The 19,465-nt window shown below is 39.9% G+C and overlaps 19 non-coding genes across 19 annotated transcripts; all 19 read right to left on the bottom strand.

Moving 5' to 3' along the window:
* Window positions 1-1,596: 1,596 nt before the first annotated feature.
* On the bottom strand, window positions 1,597-1,668 carry trnae-uuc (transfer RNA glutamic acid (anticodon UUC)). The gene has a single exon. It is a non-coding gene; the product is annotated as a tRNA-Glu (tRNA).
* A 205-nt stretch (window positions 1,669-1,873) lies between these two features.
* On the bottom strand, window positions 1,874-1,946 carry trnar-acg (transfer RNA arginine (anticodon ACG)). The gene has a single exon. It is a non-coding gene; the product is annotated as a tRNA-Arg (tRNA).
* A 983-nt stretch (window positions 1,947-2,929) lies between these two features.
* Window positions 2,930-3,001, bottom strand: trnae-uuc (transfer RNA glutamic acid (anticodon UUC)). Its single transcript has one exon. It is a non-coding gene; the product is annotated as a tRNA-Glu (tRNA).
* A 200-nt stretch (window positions 3,002-3,201) lies between these two features.
* trnar-acg (transfer RNA arginine (anticodon ACG)) lies at window positions 3,202-3,274 on the bottom strand. The gene has a single exon. It is a non-coding gene; the product is annotated as a tRNA-Arg (tRNA).
* Window positions 3,275-3,592: 318 nt separating this feature from the next.
* trnae-uuc (transfer RNA glutamic acid (anticodon UUC)) lies at window positions 3,593-3,664 on the bottom strand. The gene has a single exon. It is a non-coding gene; the product is annotated as a tRNA-Glu (tRNA).
* A 1,262-nt stretch (window positions 3,665-4,926) lies between these two features.
* trnae-uuc (transfer RNA glutamic acid (anticodon UUC)) lies at window positions 4,927-4,998 on the bottom strand. The gene has a single exon. It is a non-coding gene; the product is annotated as a tRNA-Glu (tRNA).
* Window positions 4,999-5,185: 187 nt separating this feature from the next.
* trnar-acg (transfer RNA arginine (anticodon ACG)) lies at window positions 5,186-5,258 on the bottom strand. The gene has a single exon. It is a non-coding gene; the product is annotated as a tRNA-Arg (tRNA).
* A 1,242-nt stretch (window positions 5,259-6,500) lies between these two features.
* trnar-acg (transfer RNA arginine (anticodon ACG)) lies at window positions 6,501-6,573 on the bottom strand. Its single transcript has one exon. It is a non-coding gene; the product is annotated as a tRNA-Arg (tRNA).
* Window positions 6,574-7,556: 983 nt separating this feature from the next.
* trnae-uuc (transfer RNA glutamic acid (anticodon UUC)) lies at window positions 7,557-7,628 on the bottom strand. The gene has a single exon. It is a non-coding gene; the product is annotated as a tRNA-Glu (tRNA).
* Window positions 7,629-7,839: 211 nt separating this feature from the next.
* On the bottom strand, window positions 7,840-7,912 carry trnar-acg (transfer RNA arginine (anticodon ACG)). The gene has a single exon. It is a non-coding gene; the product is annotated as a tRNA-Arg (tRNA).
* A 984-nt stretch (window positions 7,913-8,896) lies between these two features.
* Window positions 8,897-8,968, bottom strand: trnae-uuc (transfer RNA glutamic acid (anticodon UUC)). Its single transcript has one exon. It is a non-coding gene; the product is annotated as a tRNA-Glu (tRNA).
* A 211-nt stretch (window positions 8,969-9,179) lies between these two features.
* On the bottom strand, window positions 9,180-9,252 carry trnar-acg (transfer RNA arginine (anticodon ACG)). Its single transcript has one exon. It is a non-coding gene; the product is annotated as a tRNA-Arg (tRNA).
* Window positions 9,253-10,235: 983 nt separating this feature from the next.
* Window positions 10,236-10,307, bottom strand: trnae-uuc (transfer RNA glutamic acid (anticodon UUC)). The gene has a single exon. It is a non-coding gene; the product is annotated as a tRNA-Glu (tRNA).
* Window positions 10,308-10,494: 187 nt separating this feature from the next.
* Window positions 10,495-10,567, bottom strand: trnar-acg (transfer RNA arginine (anticodon ACG)). Its single transcript has one exon. It is a non-coding gene; the product is annotated as a tRNA-Arg (tRNA).
* Window positions 10,568-11,550: 983 nt separating this feature from the next.
* On the bottom strand, window positions 11,551-11,622 carry trnae-uuc (transfer RNA glutamic acid (anticodon UUC)). The gene has a single exon. It is a non-coding gene; the product is annotated as a tRNA-Glu (tRNA).
* A 200-nt stretch (window positions 11,623-11,822) lies between these two features.
* trnar-acg (transfer RNA arginine (anticodon ACG)) lies at window positions 11,823-11,895 on the bottom strand. Its single transcript has one exon. It is a non-coding gene; the product is annotated as a tRNA-Arg (tRNA).
* Window positions 11,896-12,879: 984 nt separating this feature from the next.
* Window positions 12,880-12,951, bottom strand: trnae-uuc (transfer RNA glutamic acid (anticodon UUC)). The gene has a single exon. It is a non-coding gene; the product is annotated as a tRNA-Glu (tRNA).
* Window positions 12,952-18,493: 5,542 nt separating this feature from the next.
* trnae-uuc (transfer RNA glutamic acid (anticodon UUC)) lies at window positions 18,494-18,565 on the bottom strand. The gene has a single exon. It is a non-coding gene; the product is annotated as a tRNA-Glu (tRNA).
* Window positions 18,566-18,777: 212 nt separating this feature from the next.
* On the bottom strand, window positions 18,778-18,850 carry trnar-acg (transfer RNA arginine (anticodon ACG)). The gene has a single exon. It is a non-coding gene; the product is annotated as a tRNA-Arg (tRNA).
* Between the last annotated feature and the right edge of the window lie 615 nt (window positions 18,851-19,465).

Below are 19,465 nucleotides of genomic sequence, written 5' to 3'. Positions count from 1 at the left end.
CTGTCAACAACAAGGTTCCTTGGTTTTCTGTTTCAGATGCATATCTTAATTTGATCCTCCTGTTGTTGCATGAATTTTACTGCAGAGCAAGAAATGCAAACTTGAAGTGTATTCAATGTTTAAAAAGTCTTGTAAATTATGAATCTACAAAACATGTCACATTTGCTGTTGCTGAGGGAATATTGTTGTGTTGTGTGATTCTGCTGCCAGTTAAAATGTGGTATCTGTTCTTACACAAGTGCATCCCAAATGACAAGATGTTCTTTCCCATACTAGGAGTTCAACCCGGGCGAAAACCAGGAATCCTTAAAGCCACACCATATGGGAAGACAGTTACTTAAAAAAAACATCACAGACAAATCCATAAACGTTGAAATTATGCTTGTTGTGATTACAAGCTCCATCTTTTTCTCAGAGATGTTGGAGAAAAGTCCCATATAAAATCAGTCTAAAATGTGTTTGAATCGAGGACTGCCAGACACAATGAAAAGTATACAGTATTTTTCCCAGCTTGATTTTGGTCAAATAAATCTAGTTTTGAGCCAAACAGGAGTCAAATATTCAATCTTCTGACCTGTTATCAGACACGTTATCCATTGCGCCACTGGCCGCACAGCCAAGCTGAAGTCAGGACACACCTAGGCCAGTGTACACAGTCATAGCTTCTGTCACCGACAAGGTTCCTTGGGATTTCTGTTACAGATGCAAATCTTAATTTGATCCTCCTGTTGTTGCATGAATATTACTGCGGAGCAAGAAATGCAGCCATGAAGTGTATTCAACGTTTAAAATGCCTTGTATAATTTGAATCTACATAACATGTCACATTTCCTGTTGCTGAGGGAATATTGTTGTGTTGTGTGAAACTGCTGCCAGTTAAAATGCAGTATCTGTTGTTACACAAGTGCATCCCAAACGACAAGATATTCTTTCCCATACCGGGAGTTCAACCCGTGCGAAAACCAGGAATCCTAAACGCCAGACCATATGGGAAGACAGTTACTTAAAAAAAACATCACAGACAAATCCATAAACGTTGAAATTATGCTTGTTGTGATTACAAGCTCCATCTTTTTCTCAGAGATGTTGGAGAAAAGTCCCATATAAAATCAGTCTAAAATGTGTTTGAATCAAGGACTGCCAGACACAATGAAAAGTATACAGTATTTTTCCCAGCTTGATTTTGGTCAAATAAATCTAGTTTTTAGCCAAACAGGAGTCAAATATTCAATCTTCTGACCTGTTATCAGACACGTTATCCATTGCGCCACTGGCCGCACAGCCAAGCTGAAGTCAGGACACACCTAGGCCAGTGTACACAGTCATAGCTTCTGTCACCGACAAGGTTCCTTGGGATTTCTGTTACAGATGCAAATCTTAATTTGATCCTCCTGTTGTTGCATGAATATTACTGCGGAGCAAGAAATGCAGCCATGAAGTCTATTCAACGTTTAAAATGCCTTGTATAATTTGAATCTACATAACATGTCACATTTCCTGTTGCTGAGGGAATATTGTTGTGTTGTGTGAAACTGCTGCCAGTTAAAATGCAGGATCTGTTGTTACACAAGTGCATCCCAAACGACAAGATATTGTTTCCCATACCGGGAGTTGAACCCGGGCCACCTGGGTGAAAACCAGGAATCCTAACCGCTAGACCATATGGGAAGACACATACTTAAAATACACATCACAGACAAATCTTTAAATGTTGACATTATGCCTGTTGGATTAAAAGCTACATCTTTTTTTCTCTGAGATGTTGGGGAATGTCCAGATGAAATCAGTCTAAAATGAGTTTGAAGTGAGAACAGCCAGAGGAACTGAAAAGTATACAGTATGAATCCCGGCTTGAATTCAATCAATTAAATATTGAGCCAGCCAGGAGTCGAACCTAGAATCTTCTGATCCGTAGTCAGACACGTTATCCATTGCGCCACTGGCCCGACGTCTAAGCTGAAGTCAGGTCACAGCTAGACCAGTGTACACAGTCATTGCGTCTGTCAACAACAAGGTTCCTTGGTTTTCTGTTTCAGATGCATATCTTAATTTGATCCTCCTGTTGTTGCATGAATTTTACTGCAGAGCAAGAAATGCAAACTTGAAGTGTATTCAATGTTTAAAAAGTCTTGTAAATTATGAATCTACAAAACATGTCACATTTGCTGTTGCTGAGGGAATATTGTTGTGTTGTGTTAAACTGCTGTCAGCTAAAATGCAGTATCTGTTCTTACACAAGTGCATCCCAAACGACAAGATATTCTTTCCCATACCGGGAGTTCAACCCGTGCGAAAACCAGGAATCCTAAACGCCAGACCATATGGGAAGACAGTTACTTAAAAAAAACATCACAGACAAATCCATAAACGTTGAAATGATGCAAGTTGTATTACAAGCTCCATCTTTTTCTCAGCGATGTTGGAGAAAAGTCCCATATAAAATCAGTCTAAAATGTGTTTGAATCGAGGACTGCCAGACACAATGAAAAGTATACAGTATTTTTCCCAGCTTGATTTTGGTCAAATAAATCTAGTTTTGAGCCAAACAGGAGTCAAATATTCAATCTTCTGACCTGTTATCAGACACGTTATCCATTGCGCCACTGGCCGCACAGCCAAGCTGAAGTCAGGACACACCTAGGCCAGTGTACACAGTCATAGCTTCTGTTACCGACAAGGTTCCTTGGGATTTCTGTTACAGATGCAAATCTTAATTTGATCCTCCTGTTGTTGCATGAATATTACTGCGGAGCAAGAAATGCAGCCATGAAGTCTATTCAACGTTTAAAATGCCTTGTATAATTTGAATCTACATAACATGTCACATTTCCTGTTGCTGAGGGAATATTGTTGTGTTGTGTGAAACTGCTGCCAGTTAAAATGCAGTATCTGTTGTTACACAAGTGCATCCCAAACGACAAGATATTCTTTCCCATACCGGGAGTTGAACCCGGGCCACCTGGGTGAAAACCAGGAATCCTAACCGCTAGACCATATGGGAAGACACATACTTAAAATACACATCACAGACAAATCTTTAAATGTTGACATTATGCCTGTTGGATTAAAAGCTACATCTTTTTTTTCTCTGAGATGTTGGGGAATGTCCAGATGAAATCAGTTTGAAGTGAGAACAGCCAGAAGCACTGAAAAGTATTCAGTATCAATCCCGGCTTGAATTCAATCAATTCAATTAAGTATTGAGCCAGCCAGGAGTCGAACCTAGAATCTTCTGATCCGTAGTCAGACACGTTATCCATTGCGCCACTGGCCCCATGTATAAGCTGAAGTCAGGTCACAGCTAGACCAGTGTACACAGTCATTGCGTCTGTCAACAACAAGGTTCCTTGGTTTTCTGTTTCAGATGCATATCTTAATTTGATCCTCCTGTTGTTGCATGAATTTTACTGCAGAGCAAGAAATGCAAACTTGAAGTGTATTCAATGTTTAAAAAGTCTTGTAAATTATGAATCTACAAAACATGTCACATTTGCTGTTGCTGAGGGAATATTGTTGTGTTGTGTGAAACTGCTGCCAGTTAAAATGCAGGATCTGTTGTTACACAAGTGCATCCCAAACGACAAGATATTCTTTCCCATACCGGGAGTTGAACCCGGGCCACCTGGGTGAAAACCAGGAATCCTAACCGCTAGACCATATGGGAAGACACATACTTAAAATACACATCACATACAAATCTTTAAATGTTGACATGATGCCTGTTGGATTAAAAGCGACATCTTTTTTTCTCTGAGATGTTGGGGAATGTCCAGATGAAATCAGTCTAAAATGAGTTTGAAGTGAGAACAGCCAGAGGAACTGAAAAGTATACAGTATGAATCCCGGCTTGAATTCAATCAATTAAATATTGAGCCAGCCAGGAGTCGAACCTAGAATCTTCTGATCCGTAGTCAGACACGTTATCCATTGCACCACTGGCCCCACGTCTAAGTTGAAGTCAGGTCACAGCTAGACCAGTGTACACAGTCATTGCGTCTGTCAACAACAAGGTTCCTTGGTTTTCTGTTTCAGATGCATATCTTAATTTGATCCTCCTGTTGTTGCATGAATTTTACTGCAGAGCAAGAAATGCAAACTTGAAGTGTATTCAATGTTTAAAAAGTCTTGTAAATTATGAATCTACAAAACATGTCACATTTGCTGTTGCTGAGGGAATATTGTTGTGTTGTGTGATTCTGCTGCCAGTTAAAATGTGGTATCTGTTCTTACACAAGTGCATCCCAAATGACAAGATGTTCTTTCCCATACTGGGAGTTCAACCCGGGCGAAAACCAGGAATCCTTAAAGCCAGACCATATGGGAAGACAGTTACTTAAAAAAAACATCACAGACAAATCCATAAACGTTGAAATTATGCTTGTTGTGATTACAAGCTCCATCTTTTTCTCAGAGATGTTGGAGAAAAGTCCCATATAAAATCAGTCTAAAATGTGTTTGAATCGAGGACTGCCAGACACAATGAAAAGTATACAGTATTTTTCCCAGCTTGATTTTGGTCAAATAAATCTAGTTTTGAGCCAAACAGGAGTCAAATATTAAATCTTCTGACCTGTTATCAGACACGTTATCCATTGCACCACTGGCCGCACAGCCAAGCTGAAGTCAGGACACACCTAGGCCAGTGTACACAGTCATAGCTTCTGTCACCGACAAGGTTCCTTGGGATTTCTGTTACAGATGCAAATCTTAATTGGATCCTCCTGTTGTTGCATGAATATTACTGCGGAGCAAGAAATGCAGCCATGAAGTCTATTCAACATTTAAAATGCCTTGTATAATTTGAATCTACATAACATGTCACATTTCCTGTTGCTGAGGGAATATTGTTGTGTTGTGTGAAACTGCTGCCAGTTAAAATGCAGTATCTGTTGTTACACAAGTGCATCCCAAACGACAAGATATTCTTTCCCATACCGGGAGTTGAACCCGGGACACCTGGGTGAAAACCAGGAATCCTAACCGCTAGACCATATGGGAAGACACATACTTAAAATACACATCACAGACAAATCTTTAAATGTTGACATTATGCCTGTTGGATTAAAAGCTACATCTTTTTTTTCTCTGAGATGTTGGGGAATGAGTTTGAAGTGAGAACAGCCAGAAGCACTGAAAAGTATTCAGTATCAATCCCGGCTTGATTTCAATCAATTAAATTAAGTATCGAGCCAGCCAGGAGTCGAACCTAGAATCTTCTGATCCGTAGTCAGACACGTTATCCATTGCGCCACTGGCCCCAAGTCTAAGCTGAAGTCAGGTCACAGCTAGACCAGTGTACACAGTCATTGCGTCTGTCAACAACAAGGTTCCTTGGTTTTCTGTTTCAGATGCATATCTTAATTTGATCCTCCTGTTGTTGCATGAATTTTACTGCAGAGCAAGAAATGCAAACTTGAAGTGTATTCAATGTTTAAAAAGTATTGTAAATTATGAATCTACAAAACATGTCACATTTGCTGTTGCTGAGGGAATATTGTTGTGTTGTGTGATTCTGCTGCCAGTTAAAATGTGGTATCTGTTCTTACACAAGTGCATCCCAAATGACAAGATGTTCTTTCCCATACTGGGAGTTCAACCCGGGCGAAAACCAGGAATCCTAAACGCCAGACCATATGGGAAGACAGTTACTTAAAAAAACATCACAGACAAATCCATAAACGTTGAAATTATGCTTGTTGTGATTACAAGCTCCATCTTTTTCTCAGAGATGTTGGAGAAAAGTCCCATATAAAATCAGTCTAAAATGTGTTTGAATCGAGGACTGCCAGACACAATGAAAAGTATACAGTATTTTTCCCAGCTTGATTTTGGTCAAATAAATCTAGTCTTGAGCCAAACAGGAGTCAAATATTAAATCTTCTGACCTGTTATCAGACACGTTATCCATTGCACCACTGGCCGCACAGCCAAGCTGAAGTCAGGACACACCTAGGCCAGTGTACACAGTCATAGCTTCTGTCACCGACAAGGTTCCTTGGGATTTCTGTTACAGATGCAAATCTTAATTGGATCCTCCTGTTGTTGCATGAATATTACTGCGGAGCAAGAAATGCAGCCATGAAGTCTATTCAACATTTAAAATGCCTTGTATAATTTGAATCTACATAACATGTCACATTTCCTGTTGCTGAGGGAATATTGTTGTGTTGTGTGAAACTGCTGCCAGTTAAAATGCAGTATCTGTTGTTACACAAGTGCATCCCAAACGACAAGATATTCTTTCCCATACCGGGAGTTGAACCCGAGACACCTGGGTGAAAACCAGGAATCCTAACCGCTAGACCATATGGGAAGACACATACTTAAAATACACATCACAGACAAATCTTTAAATGTTGACATTATGCCTGTTGGATTAAAAGCTACATCTTTTTTTTCTCTGAGATGTTGGGGAATGAGTTTGAAGTGAGAACAGCCAGAAGCACTGAAAAGTATTCAGTATCAATCCCGGCTTGATTTCAATCAATTAAATTAAGTATCGAGCCAGCCAGGAGTCGAACCTAGAATCTTCTGATCCGTAGTCAGACACGTTATCCATTGCGCCACTGGCCCCAAGTCTAAGCTGAAGTCAGGTCACAGCTAGACCAGTGTACACAGTCATTGCGTCTGTCAACAACAAGGTTCCTTGGTTTTCTGTTTCAGATGCATATCTTAATTTGATCCTCCTGTTGTTGCATGAATTTTACTGCAGAGCAAGAAATGCAAACTTGAAGTGTATTCAATGTTTAAAAAGTATTGTAAATTGTGAATCTACAAAACATGTCACATTTGCTGTTGCTGAGGGAATATTGTTGTGTTGTGTGATTCTGCTGCCAGTTAAAATGTGGTATCTGTTCTTACACAAGTGCATCCCAAATGACAAGATGTTCTTTCCCATACTGGGAGTTCAACCCGGGCGAAAACCAGGAATCCTAAACGCCAGACCATATGGGAAGACAGTTACTTAAAAAAACATCACAGACAAATCCATAAACGTTGAAATTATGCAAGTTGTAATTACAAGCTCCATCTTTTTCTCAGAGATGTTGGAGAAAAGTCCCATATAAAATCAGTCTAAAATGTGTTTGAATCGAGAACTGCCAGACACAATGAAAAGTATACAGTATTTTTCCCAGCTTGATTTTGGCCAAATAAATCTAGTTTTGAGCCAAACAGGAGTCAAATATTCAATCTTCTGACCTGTTATCAGACACGTTATCCATTGCACCACTGGCCGCACAGCCAAGCTGAAGTCAGGACACACCTAGGCCAGTGTACACAGTCATAGCTTCTGTCACCGACAAGGTTCCTTGGGATTTCTGTTACAGATGCAAATCTTAATTTGATCCTCCTGTTGTTGCATGAATATTACTGCAGAGCAAGAAATGCAGCCATGAAGTCTATTCAACGTTTAAAATGCCTTGTATAATTTGAATCTACATAACATGTCACATTTCCTGTTGCTGAGGGAATATTGTTGTGTTGTGTGAAACTGCTGCCAGTTAAAATGCAGTATCTGTTGTTACACAAGTGCATCCCAAACAACAAGATATTCTTTCCCATACCGGGAGTTGAACCCGGGCCACCTGGGTGAAAACCAGGAATCCTAACCAGTAGACCATATGGGAAGACACATACTTAAAATACACATCACAGACAAATCTTTAAATGTTGACATTATGCCTGTTGGATTAAAAGCTACATCTTTTTTTTCTCTGAGATGTTGGGGAATGTCCAGATGAAATCAGTCTAAAATGAGTTTGAAGTGAGAACAGCCAGAAGCACTGAAAAGTATTCAGTATCAATCCCGGCTTGAATTCAATAAATTAAATTAAGTATTGAGCCAGCCAGGAGTCGAACCTAGAATCTTCTGATCCGTAGTCAGACACGTTATCCATTGCGCCACTGGCCCCACGTCTAAGCTGAAGTCAGGTCACAGCTAGACCAGTGTACACAGTCATTGCGTCTGTCAACAACAAGGTTCCTTGGTTTTCTGTTTCAGATGCATATCTTAATTTGATCCTCCTGTTGTTGCATGAATTTTACTGCAGAGCAAGAAATGCAAACTTGAAGTGTATTCAATGTTTAAAAAGTCTTGTAAATTATGAATCTACAAAACATGTCACATTTGCTGTTGCTGAGGGAATATTGTTGTGTTGTGTGATTCTGCTGCCAGTTAAAATGTGGTATCTGTTCTTACACAAGTGCATCCCAAATGACAAGATGTTCTTTCCCATACTAGGAGTTCAACCCGGGCGAAAACCAGGAATCCTTAAAGCCACACCATATGGGAAGACAGTTACTTAAAAAAAACATCACAGACAAATCCATAAACGTTGAAATTATGCTTGTTGTGATTACAAGCTCCATCTTTTTCTCAGAGATGTTGGAGAAAAGTCCCATATAAAATCAGTCTAAAATGTGTTTGAATCGAGGACTGCCAGACACAATGAAAAGTATACAGTATTTTTCCCAGCTTGATTTTGGTCAAATAAATCTAGTTTTGAGCCAAACAGGAGTCAAATATTCAATCTTCTGACCTGTTATCAGACACGTTATCCATTGCGCCACTGGCCGCACAGCCAAGCTGAAGTCAGGACACACCTAGGCCAGTGTACACAGTCATAGCTTCTGTCACCGACAAGGTTCCTTGGGATTTCTGTTACAGATGCAAATCTTAATTTGATCCTCCTGTTGTTGCATGAATATTACTGCGGAGCAAGAAATGCAGCCATGAAGTGTATTCAACGTTTAAAATGCCTTGTATAATTTGAATCTACATAACATGTCACATTTCCTGTTGCTGAGGGAATATTGTTGTGTTGTGTGAAACTGCTGCCAGTTAAAATGCAGTATCTGTTGTTACACAAGTGCATCCCAAACGACAAGATATTCTTTCCCATACCGGGAGTTGAACCCGGGCCACCTGGGTGAAAACCAGGAATCCTAACCGCTAGACCATATGGGAAGACACATACTTAAAATACACATCACAGACAAATCTTTAAATGTTGACATCATGCCTGTTGGATTAAAAGCTACATCTTTTTTTTCTCTGAGATGTTGGGGAATGTCCAGATGAAATCAGTCTAAAATGAGTTTGAAGTGAGAACAGCCAGAAGCACTGAAAAGTATTCAGTATCAATCCCGGCTTGATTTCAATCAATTAAATTAAGTATCGAGCCAGCCAGGAGTCGAACCTAGAATCTTCTGATCCGTAGTCAGACACGTTATCCATTGCGCCACTGGCCCCAAGTCTAAGCTGAAGTCAGGTCACAGCTAGACCAGTGTACACAGTCATTGCGTCTGTCAACAACAAGGTTCCTTGGTTTTCTGTTTCAGATGCATATCTTAATTTGATCCTCCTGTTGTTGCATGAATTTTACTGCAGAGCAAGAAATGCAAACTTGAAGTGTATTCAATGTTTAAAAAGTATTGTAAATTATGAATCTACAAAACATGTCACATTTGCTGTTGCTGAGGGAATATTGTTGTGTTGTGTGATTCTGCTGCCAGTTAAAATGTGGTATCTGTTCTTACACAAGTGCATCCCAAATGACAAGATGTTCTTTCCCATACTGGGAGTTCAACCCGGGCGAAAACCAGGAATCCTAAACGCCAGACCATATGGGAAGACAGTTACTTAAAAAAACATCACAGACAAATCCATAAACGTTGAAATTATGCTTGTTGTGATTACAAGCTCCATCTTTTTCTCAGAGATGTTGGAGAAAAGTCCCATATAAAATCAGTCTAAAATGTGTTTGAATCGAGGACTGCCAGACACAATGAAAAGTATACAGTATTTTTCCCAGCTTGATTTTGGTCAAATAAATCTAGTTTTGAGCCAAACAGGAGTCAAATATTAAATCTTCTGACCTGTTATCAGACACGTTATCCATTGCACCACTGGCCGCACAGCCAAGCTGAAGTCAGGACACACCTAGGCCAGTGTACACAGTCATAGCTTCTGTCACCGACAAGGTTCCTTGGGATTTCTGTTACAGATGCAAATCTTAATTGGATCCTCCTGTTGTTGCATGAATATTACTGCGGAGCAAGAAATGCAGCCATGAAGTCTATTCAACATTTAAAATGCCTTGTATAATTTGAATCTACATAACATGTCACATTTCCTGTTGCTGAGGGAATATTGTTGTGTTGTGTGAAACTGCTGCCAGTTAAAATGCAGTATCTGTTGTTACACAAGTGCATCCCAAACGACAAGATATTCTTTCCCATACCGGGAGTTGAACCCGGGACACCTGGGTGAAAACCAGGAATCCTAACCGCTAGACCATATGGGAAGACACATACTTAAAATACACATCACAGACAAATCTTTAAATGTTGACATTATGCCTGTTGGATTAAAAGCTACATCTTTTTTTTCTCTGAGATGTTGGGGAATGAGTTTGAAGTGAGAACAGCCAGAAGCACTGAAAAGTATTCAGTATCAATCCCGGCTTGATTTCAATCAATTAAATTAAGTATCGAGCCAGCCAGGAGTCGAACCTAGAATCTTCTGATCCGTAGTCAGACACGTTATCCATTGCGCCACTGGCCCCAAGTCTAAGCTGAAGTCAGGTCACAGCTAGACCAGTGTACACAGTCATTGCGTCTGTCAACAACAAGGTTCCTTGGTTTTCTGTTTCAGATGCATATCTTAATTTGATCCTCCTGTTGTTGCATGAATTTTACTGCAGAGCAAGAAATGCAAACTTGAAGTGTATTCAATGTTTAAAAAGTATTGTAAATTGTGAATCTACAAAACATGTCACATTTGCTGTTGCTGAGGGAATATTGTTGTGTTGTGTGATTCTGCTGCCAGTTAAAATGTGGTATCTGTTCTTACACAAGTGCATCCCAAATGACAAGATGTTCTTTCCCATACTGGGAGTTCAACCCGGGCGAAAACCAGGAATCCTAAACGCCAGACCATATGGGAAGACAGTTACTTAAAAAAACATCACAGACAAATCCATAAACGTTGAAATTATGCAAGTTGTAATTACAAGCTCCATCTTTTTCTCAGAGATGTTGGAGAAAAGTCCCATATAAAATCAGTCTAAAATGTGTTTGAATCGAGAACTGCCAGACACAATGAAAAGTATACAGTATTTTTCCCAGCTTGATTTTGGCCAAATAAATCTAGTTTTGAGCCAAACAGGAGTCAAATATTCAATCTTCTGACCTGTTATCAGACACGTTATCCATTGCACCACTGGCCGCACAGCCAAGCTGAAGTCAGGACACACCTAGGCCAGTGTACACAGTCATAGCTTCTGTCACCGACAAGGTTCCTTGGGATTTCTGTTACAGATGCAAATCTTAATTTGATCCTCCTGTTGTTGCATGAATATTACTGCAGAGCAAGAAATGCAGCCATGAAGTCTATTAAACGTTTAAAATGCCTTGTATAATTTGAATCTACATAACATGTCACATTTCCTGTTGCTGAGGGAATATTGTTGTGTTGTGTGAAACTGCTGCCAGTTAAAATGCAGTATCTGTTGTTACACAAGTGCATCCCAAACAACAAGATATTCTTTCCCATACCGGGAGTTGAACCCGGGCCACCTGGGTGAAAACCAGGAATCCTAACCAGTAGACCATATGGGAAGACACATACTTAAAATACACATCACAGACAAATCTTTAAATGTTGACATTATGCCTGTTGGATTAAAAGCTACATCTTTTTTTTCTCTGAGATGTTGGGGAATGTCCAGATGAAATCAGTTTGAAGTGAGAACAGCCAGAAGCACTGAAAAGTATTCAGTATCAATCCCGGCTTGAATTCAATCAATTCAATTAAGTATTGAGCCAGCCAGGAGTCGAACCTAGAATCTTCTGATCCGTAGTCAGACACGTTATCCATTGCGCCACTGGCCCCACGTCTAAGCTGAAGTCAGGTCACAGCTAGACCAGTGTACACAGTCATTGCGTCTGTCAACAACAAGGTTCCTTGGTTTTCTGTTTCAGATGCATATCTTAATTTGATCCTCCTGTTGTTGCATGAATTTTACTGCAGAGCAAGAAATGCAAACTTGAAGTGTATTCAATGTTTAAAAAGTCTTGTAAATTATGAATCTACAAAACATGTCACATTTGCTGTTGCTGAGGGAATATTGTTGTGTTGTGTGATTCTGCTGCCAGTTAAAATGTGGTATCTGTTCTTACACAAGTGCATCCCAAATGACAAGATGTTCTTTCCCATACTAGGAGTTCAACCCGGGCGAAAACCAGGAATCCTTAAAGCCACACCATATGGGAAGACAGTTACTTAAAAAAAACATCACAGACAAATCCATAAACGTTGAAATTATGCTTGTTGTGATTACAAGCTCCATCTTTTTCTCAGAGATGTTGGAGAAAAGTCCCATATAAAATCAGTCTAAAATGTGTTTGAATCGAGGACTGCCAGACACAATGAAAAGTATACAGTATTTTTCCCAGCTTGATTTTGGTCAAATAAATCTAGTTTTGAGCCAAACAGGAGTCAAATATTCAATCTTCTGACCTGTTATCAGACACGTTATCCATTGCGCCACTGGCCGCACAGCCAAGCTGAAGTCAGGACACACCTAGGCCAGTGTACACAGTCATAGCTTCTGTCACCGACAAGGTTCCTTGGGATTTCTGTTACAGATGCAAATCTTAATTTGATCCTCCTGTTGTTGCATGAATATTACTGCGGAGCAAGAAATGCAGCCATGAAGTGTATTCAACGTTTAAAATGCCTTGTATAATTTGAATCTACATAACATGTCACATTTCCTGTTGCTGAGGGAATATTGTTGTGTTGTGTGAAACTGCTGCCAGTTAAAATGCAGTATCTGTTGTTACACAAGTGCATCCCAAACGACAAGATATTCTTTCCCATACCGGGAGTTGAACCCGGGCCACCTGGGTGAAAACCAGGAATCCTAACCGCTAGACCATATGGGAAGACACATACTTAAAATACACATCACAGACAAATCTTTAAATGTTGACATCATGCCTGTTGGATTAAAAGCTACATCTTTTTTTTCTCTGAGATGTTGGGGAATGTCCAGATGAAATCAGTCTAAAATGAGTTTGAAGTGAGAACAGCCAGAAGCACTGAAAAGTATTCAGTATCAATCCCGGCTTGAATTCAATCAATTAAATTAAGTATTGAGCCAACCAGGAGTCAAACCTAGAATCTTCTGATCCATAGTCAGACACGTTATCCATTGCGCCACTGGCCCCACGTCTAAGCTGAAGTCAGGTCACAGCTAGACCAGTGTACACAGTCATTGCGTCTGTCAACAACAAGATTCCTTGGTTTTCTGTTTCAGATGCATATCTTAATTTGATCCTCCTGTTGTTGCATGAATTTTACTGCAGAGCAAGAAATGCAAACTTGAAGTGTATTCAATGTTTAAAAAGTCTTGTAAATTATGAATCTACAAAACATGTCACATTTGCTGTTGCTGAGGGAATATTGTTGTGTTGTGTGATTCTGCTGCCAGTTAAAATGTGGTATCTGTTCTTACACAAGTGCATCCCAAATGACAAGATGTTCTTTCCCATACTGGGAGTTCAACCCGGGCGAAAACCAGGAATCCTTAAAGCCAGACCATATGGGAAGACAGTTACTTAAAAAAAACATCACAGACAAATCCATAAACGTTGAAATTATGCTTGTTGTGATTACAAGCTCCATCTTTTTCTCAGAGATGTTGGAGAAAAGTCCCATATAAAATCAGTCTAAAATGTGTTTGAATCGAGAACTGCCAGACACAATGAAAAGTATACAGTATTTTTCCCAGCTTGATTTTGGTCAAATAAATCTAGTTTTGAGCCAAACAGGAGTCAAATATTCAATCTTCTGACCTGTTATCTGACCACGTTATCCATTGCGCCACTGGCCGCACAGCCAAGCTGAAGTCAGGACACACCTAGGCCAGTGTACACAGTCATAGCTTCTGTCACCGACAAGGTTCCTTGGTTTTCTGTTACAGATGCAAATCTTAATTTGATCCTCCTGTTGTTGCATGAATTTTACTGCAGAGCAAGAAATGCAGCCATGAAGTGTATTCAACGTTTAAAATGCCTTGTATAATTTGAATCTACATAACATGTCACATTTGCTTTTGCTGATGGAATATTGTTGTGTTGTGTGATTCTGCTGCCAGTTAAAATGTGGTATCTGTTCTTACACAAGTGCATCCCAAATGACAAGATGTTCTTTCCCATACTGGGAGTTCAACCCGGGCGAAAACCAGGAATCCTAAACGCCAGACCATATGGGAAGACAGTTACTTAAAAAAACATCACAGACAAATCCATAAACGTTGAAATTATGCTTGTTGTAATTACAAGCTACATCTTTTTTTTCTCTGAGATGTTGGGGAATGTCCAGATGAAATCAGTCTAAAATGAGTTTGAAGTGAGAACAGCCAGAAGCACTGAAAAGTATTCAGTATCAATCCCGGCTTGAATTCAATCAATTAAATATTGAGCCAGCCAGGAGTCAAACGTAGAATCTTCTGTTCCGTAGTCAGACACGTTATCCATTGCGCCACTGGCCCCACGTCTAAGCTGAAGTCAGGTCACAGCTAGACCAGTGTACACAGTCATTGCGTCTGTCAACAACAAGGTTCCTTGGTTTTCTGTTTCAGATGCATATCTTAATTTGATCCTCCTGTTGTTGCATGAATTTTACTGCAGAGCAAGAAATGCAAACTTGAAGTGTATTCAACGTTTAAAATGCCTTGTATAATTTGAATCTACATAACATGTCACATTTCCTGTTGCTGAGGGAATATTGTTGTGTAGTGTGAAACTGCTGCTAGTTAAAATTCAGTATCTGTTATTACCCAAGTGCATCTTAAAGGACAAGATATTCTTTCCCATCCCGGGAGTTGAACCCAGGCCACCTGGGTGAAAACCAGGAATCCTAACCACTAGACCATATGGGAAAACACATACTTAAAATACACATCACAGACAAATCTTTAAATGTTGACATTATGCCTGTTGGATTAAAAGCTACATCTTTTTTTCTCTGAGATGTTGGGGAATGTCCAGATGAAATCAGTCTAAAATGAGTTTGAAGTGAGAACAGCCAGAAGCACTGAAAAGTATACAGTATCAATCCCGGCTTGATTTCAATCAATTAAATTAAGGATCGAGCCAGCCAGGAGTCGAACCTAGAATCTTCTGATCCGTAGTCAGACATGTTATCCATTGCGCCACTGGCCCCACGTCTAAGCTGGGAGTTCAACCCGGGCGAAAACCAGGAATTCTAAAAGCCAGACCATATGGGAAGACAGTTACTTAAAAAAAACATCACAGACAAATCCATAAACGTTGAAATTATGCTTGTTGTAATTACAAGCTCCATCTTTTTCTCAGAGATGTTGGAGAAAAGTCCCATATAAAATCAGTCTAAAATGTGTTTGAAGTGAGAACAGCCAGAGGAACTGAAAAGTATACAGTATGAATCCCGGCATGATTTCAATCAATTAAATTAAGTATTGAGCCAGCCAGGAGTCGAACTTAGAATCTTCTGATCCGTAGTCAGACACTTTATCCATTGCGCCACTGGCCCCACGTCTAAGCTGGGAGTTCAACCCGGGCGAAAACCAGGAATCCTAAAAGCCAGACCATATGGGAAGACAGTTACTTAAAAAAAACATCACAGACAAATCCATAAACGTTGAAATTATGCTTGTTGTAATTACAAGCTCCATCTTTTTCTCTGAGATGTTGGAGAAAAGTCCCATATTTTTTATTTTACCTTTATTTAACCAGGCAAGTCAGTTAAGAACAAATTCTTATTTTCAATGACGGCCTGGGAACAGTGGGTTAACTGCCTGTTCAGGGGCAGAACGACAGATTTGTACCTTGCCAGCTCGGGGGTTTGAACTCGCAACCTTCCGGTTACTAGCCCAACGCTCTAACCACTAGGCTACCCTGCCGCCCCATATAAAATCAGTCTAAAATGTGTTTGAATCGAGAACTGCCAGACACAATGAAAAGTATACAGTATTTTTCCCAGCTTGATTTTGGTCAAATAAATCTAGTTTTGAGCCAAACAGGAGTCAAATATTCAATCTTCTGACCTGTTATCAGACACGTTATCCATTGCACCACTGGCCGCACAGCCAAGCTGAAGTCAGGACACACCTAGGACAGTGTACACAGTCATAGCTTCTGTCACCGACAAGGTTCCTTGGGATTTCTGTTACAGATGCAAATCTTAATTTGATCCTCCTGTTGTTGCATGAATATTACTGCAGAGCAAGAAATGCAGCCATGAAGTCTATTCAACGTTTAAAATGCCTTGTATAATTTGAATCTACATAACATGTCACATTTCCTGTTGCTGAGGGAATATTGTTGTGTTGTGTGAAACTGCTGCCAGTTAAAATGCAGTATCTGTTGTTACACAAGTACATCCCAAACGACAAGATATTCTTTCCCATACCGGGAGTTGAACCCGGGCCACCTGGGGGAAAAACCAGGAATCCTAACCGCTAGACCATATGGGAAGACATACACTTAAAATACACATCACAGACAAATCTTTAAATGTTGACATTATGCCTGTTGGATTAAAAGCTACATCTTTTTTTTCTCTGAGATGTTGGGGAATGTCCAGATGAAATCAGTCTAAAATGAGTTTGAAGTGAGAACAGCCAGAAGCACTGAAAAGTATACAGTATCAATCCCGGCTTGATTTCAATCAATTAAATATCGAGTCAGCCAGGAGTCGAACCTAGAATCTTCTGATCCGTAGTCAGACACGTTATCCATTGCGCCACTGGCCCCACGTCTAAGCTGGGAGTTCAACCCGGGCGAAAACCAGGAATCCTAAAAGCCAGACCATATGGGAAGACAGTTACTTAAAAAAAACATCACAGACAAATCCATAAACGTTGAAATTATGCTTGTTGTAATTACAAGCTCCATCTTTTTCTCTGAGATGTTGGAGAAAAGTCCCATATAAAATCAGTCTAAAATGTGTTTGAATCGAGAACTGCCAGACACAATGAAAAGTATACAGTATTTTTCCCAGCTTGATTTTAGTCAAATAAATCTAGTTTTGAGCCAAACAGGAGTCAAATATTCAATCTTCTGACCTGTTATCAGACACGTTATCCATTGCACCACTGGCCGCACAGCCAAGCTGAAGTCAGGACACACCTAGGACAGTGTACACAGTCATAGCTTCTGTCACCGACAAGGTTCCTTGGGATTTCTGTTACAGATGCAAATCTTAATTTGATCCTCCTGTTGTTGCATGAATATTACTGCAGAGCAAGAAATGCAGCCATGAAGTCTATTCAACGTTTAAAATGCCTTGTATAATTTGAATCTACATAACATGTCACATTTCCTGTTGCTGAGGGAATATTGTTGTGTTGTGTGAAACTGCTGCCAGTTAAAATGCAGTATCTGTTGTTACACAAGTACATCCCAAACGACAAGATATTCTTTCCCATACCGGGAGTTGAACCCGGGCCACCTGGGGGAAAAACCAGGAATCCTAACCGCTAGACCATATGGGAAGACATACACTTAAAATACACATCACAGACAAATCTTTAAATGTTGACATTATGCCTGTTGGATTAAAAGCTACATCTTTTTTTTCTCTGAGATGTTGGGGAATGTCCAGATGAAATCAGTCTAAAATGAGTTTGAAGTGAGAACAGCCAGAAGCACTGAAAAGTACACAGTATCAATCCCGGCTTGATTTCAATCAATTAAATATCGAGTCAGCCAGGAGTCGAACCTAGAATCTTCTGATCCGTAGTCAGACACGTTATCCATTGCGCCACTGGCCCCACGTCTAAGCTGGGAGTTCAACCCGGGCGAAAACCAGGAATCCTAAAAGCCAGACCATATGGGAAGACAGTTACTTAAAAAAAACATCACAGACAAATCCATAAACGTTGAAATTATGCTTGTTGTAATTACAAGCTCCATCTTTTTCTCTGAGATGTTGGAGAAAAGTCCCATATAAAATCAGTCTAAAATGTGTTTGAATCGAGAACTGCCAGACACAATGAAAAGTATACAGTATTTTTCCCAGCTTGATTTTAGTCAAATAAATCTAGTTTTGAGCCAAACAGGAGTCAAATATTCAATCTTCTGACCTGTTATCAGACACGTTATCCATTGCACCACTGGCCGCACAGCCAAGCTGAAGTCAGGACACACCTAGGCCAGTGTACACAGTCATAGCTTCTGTCACCGACAAGGTTCCTTGGGATTTCTGTTACAGATGCAAATCTTAATTTGATCCTCCTGTTGTTGCATGAATATTACTGCAGAGCAAGAAATGCAGCCATGAAGTCTATTCAACGTTTAAAATGCCTTGTATAATTTGAATCTACATAACATGTCACATTTCCTGTTGCTGAGGGAATATTGTTGTGTTGTGTGAAACTGCTGCCAGTTAAAATGCAGTATCTGTTGTTACACAAGTACATCCCAAACAACAAGATATTCTTTCCCATACCGGGAGTTGAACCCAGGCCACCTGGGTGAAAACCAGGAATCCTAACCGCTAGACCATATGGGAAGACATACACTTAAAATACACATCACAGACAAATCTTTAAATGTTGACATTATGCCTGTTGGATTAAAAGCTACATCTTTTTTTTTCTCTGAGATGTTGGGGAATGTCCAGATGAAATCAGTCTAAAATGAGTTTGAAGTGAGAACAGCCAGAAGCACTGAAAAGTATTCAGTATCAATCCCGGCTTGAATTCAATCAATTAAATTAAGTATTGAGCCAGCCAGGAGTCGAACCTAGAATCTTCTGATCCGTAGTCAGACACGTTATCCATTGCGCCACTGGCCCCACGTCTAAGCTGAAGTCAGGTCACAGCTAGACCAGTGTACACAGTCATTGCGTCTGTCAACAACAAGGTTCCTTGGTTTTCTGTTTCAGATGCATATCTTAATTTGATCCTCCTGTTGTTGCATGAATTTTACTGCAGAGCAAGAAATGCAAACTTGAAGTGTATTCAATGTTTAAAAAGTCTTGTAAATTATGAATCTACAAAACATGTCACATTTGCTGTTGCTGAGGGAATATTGTTGTGTTGTGTGATTCTGCTGCCAGTTAAAATGTGGTATCTGTTCTTACACAAGTGCATCCCAAACGACAAGATATTCTTTCCCATACCGGGAGTTCAACCCGTGCGAAAACCAGGAATCCTAAACGCCAGACCATATGGGAAGACAGTTACTTAAAAAAAACATCACAGACAAATCCATAAACGTTGAAATTATGCTTGTTGTATTACAAGGTCCATCTTTTTTCTCAGAGATGTTGGAGAAAAGTCCCATATAAAATCAGTCTAAAATGTGTTTGAATCGAGAACTGCCAGACACAATGAAAAGTATACAGTATTTTTCCCAGCTTGATTTTGGCCAAATAAATCTAGTTTTGAGCCAAACAGGAGTCAAATAT

Source organism: Oncorhynchus mykiss, chromosome 17 (genome assembly GCF_057628025.1).
Source record: "Oncorhynchus mykiss isolate SJ-2025 chromosome 17, ASM5762802v1, whole genome shotgun sequence".
NCBI lineage: Eukaryota > Metazoa > Chordata > Actinopteri > Salmoniformes > Salmonidae > Oncorhynchus > Oncorhynchus mykiss.
Note: the sequence above shows the minus strand (reverse complement) of the source record. Positions and strands in the feature narration are given on the sequence as shown.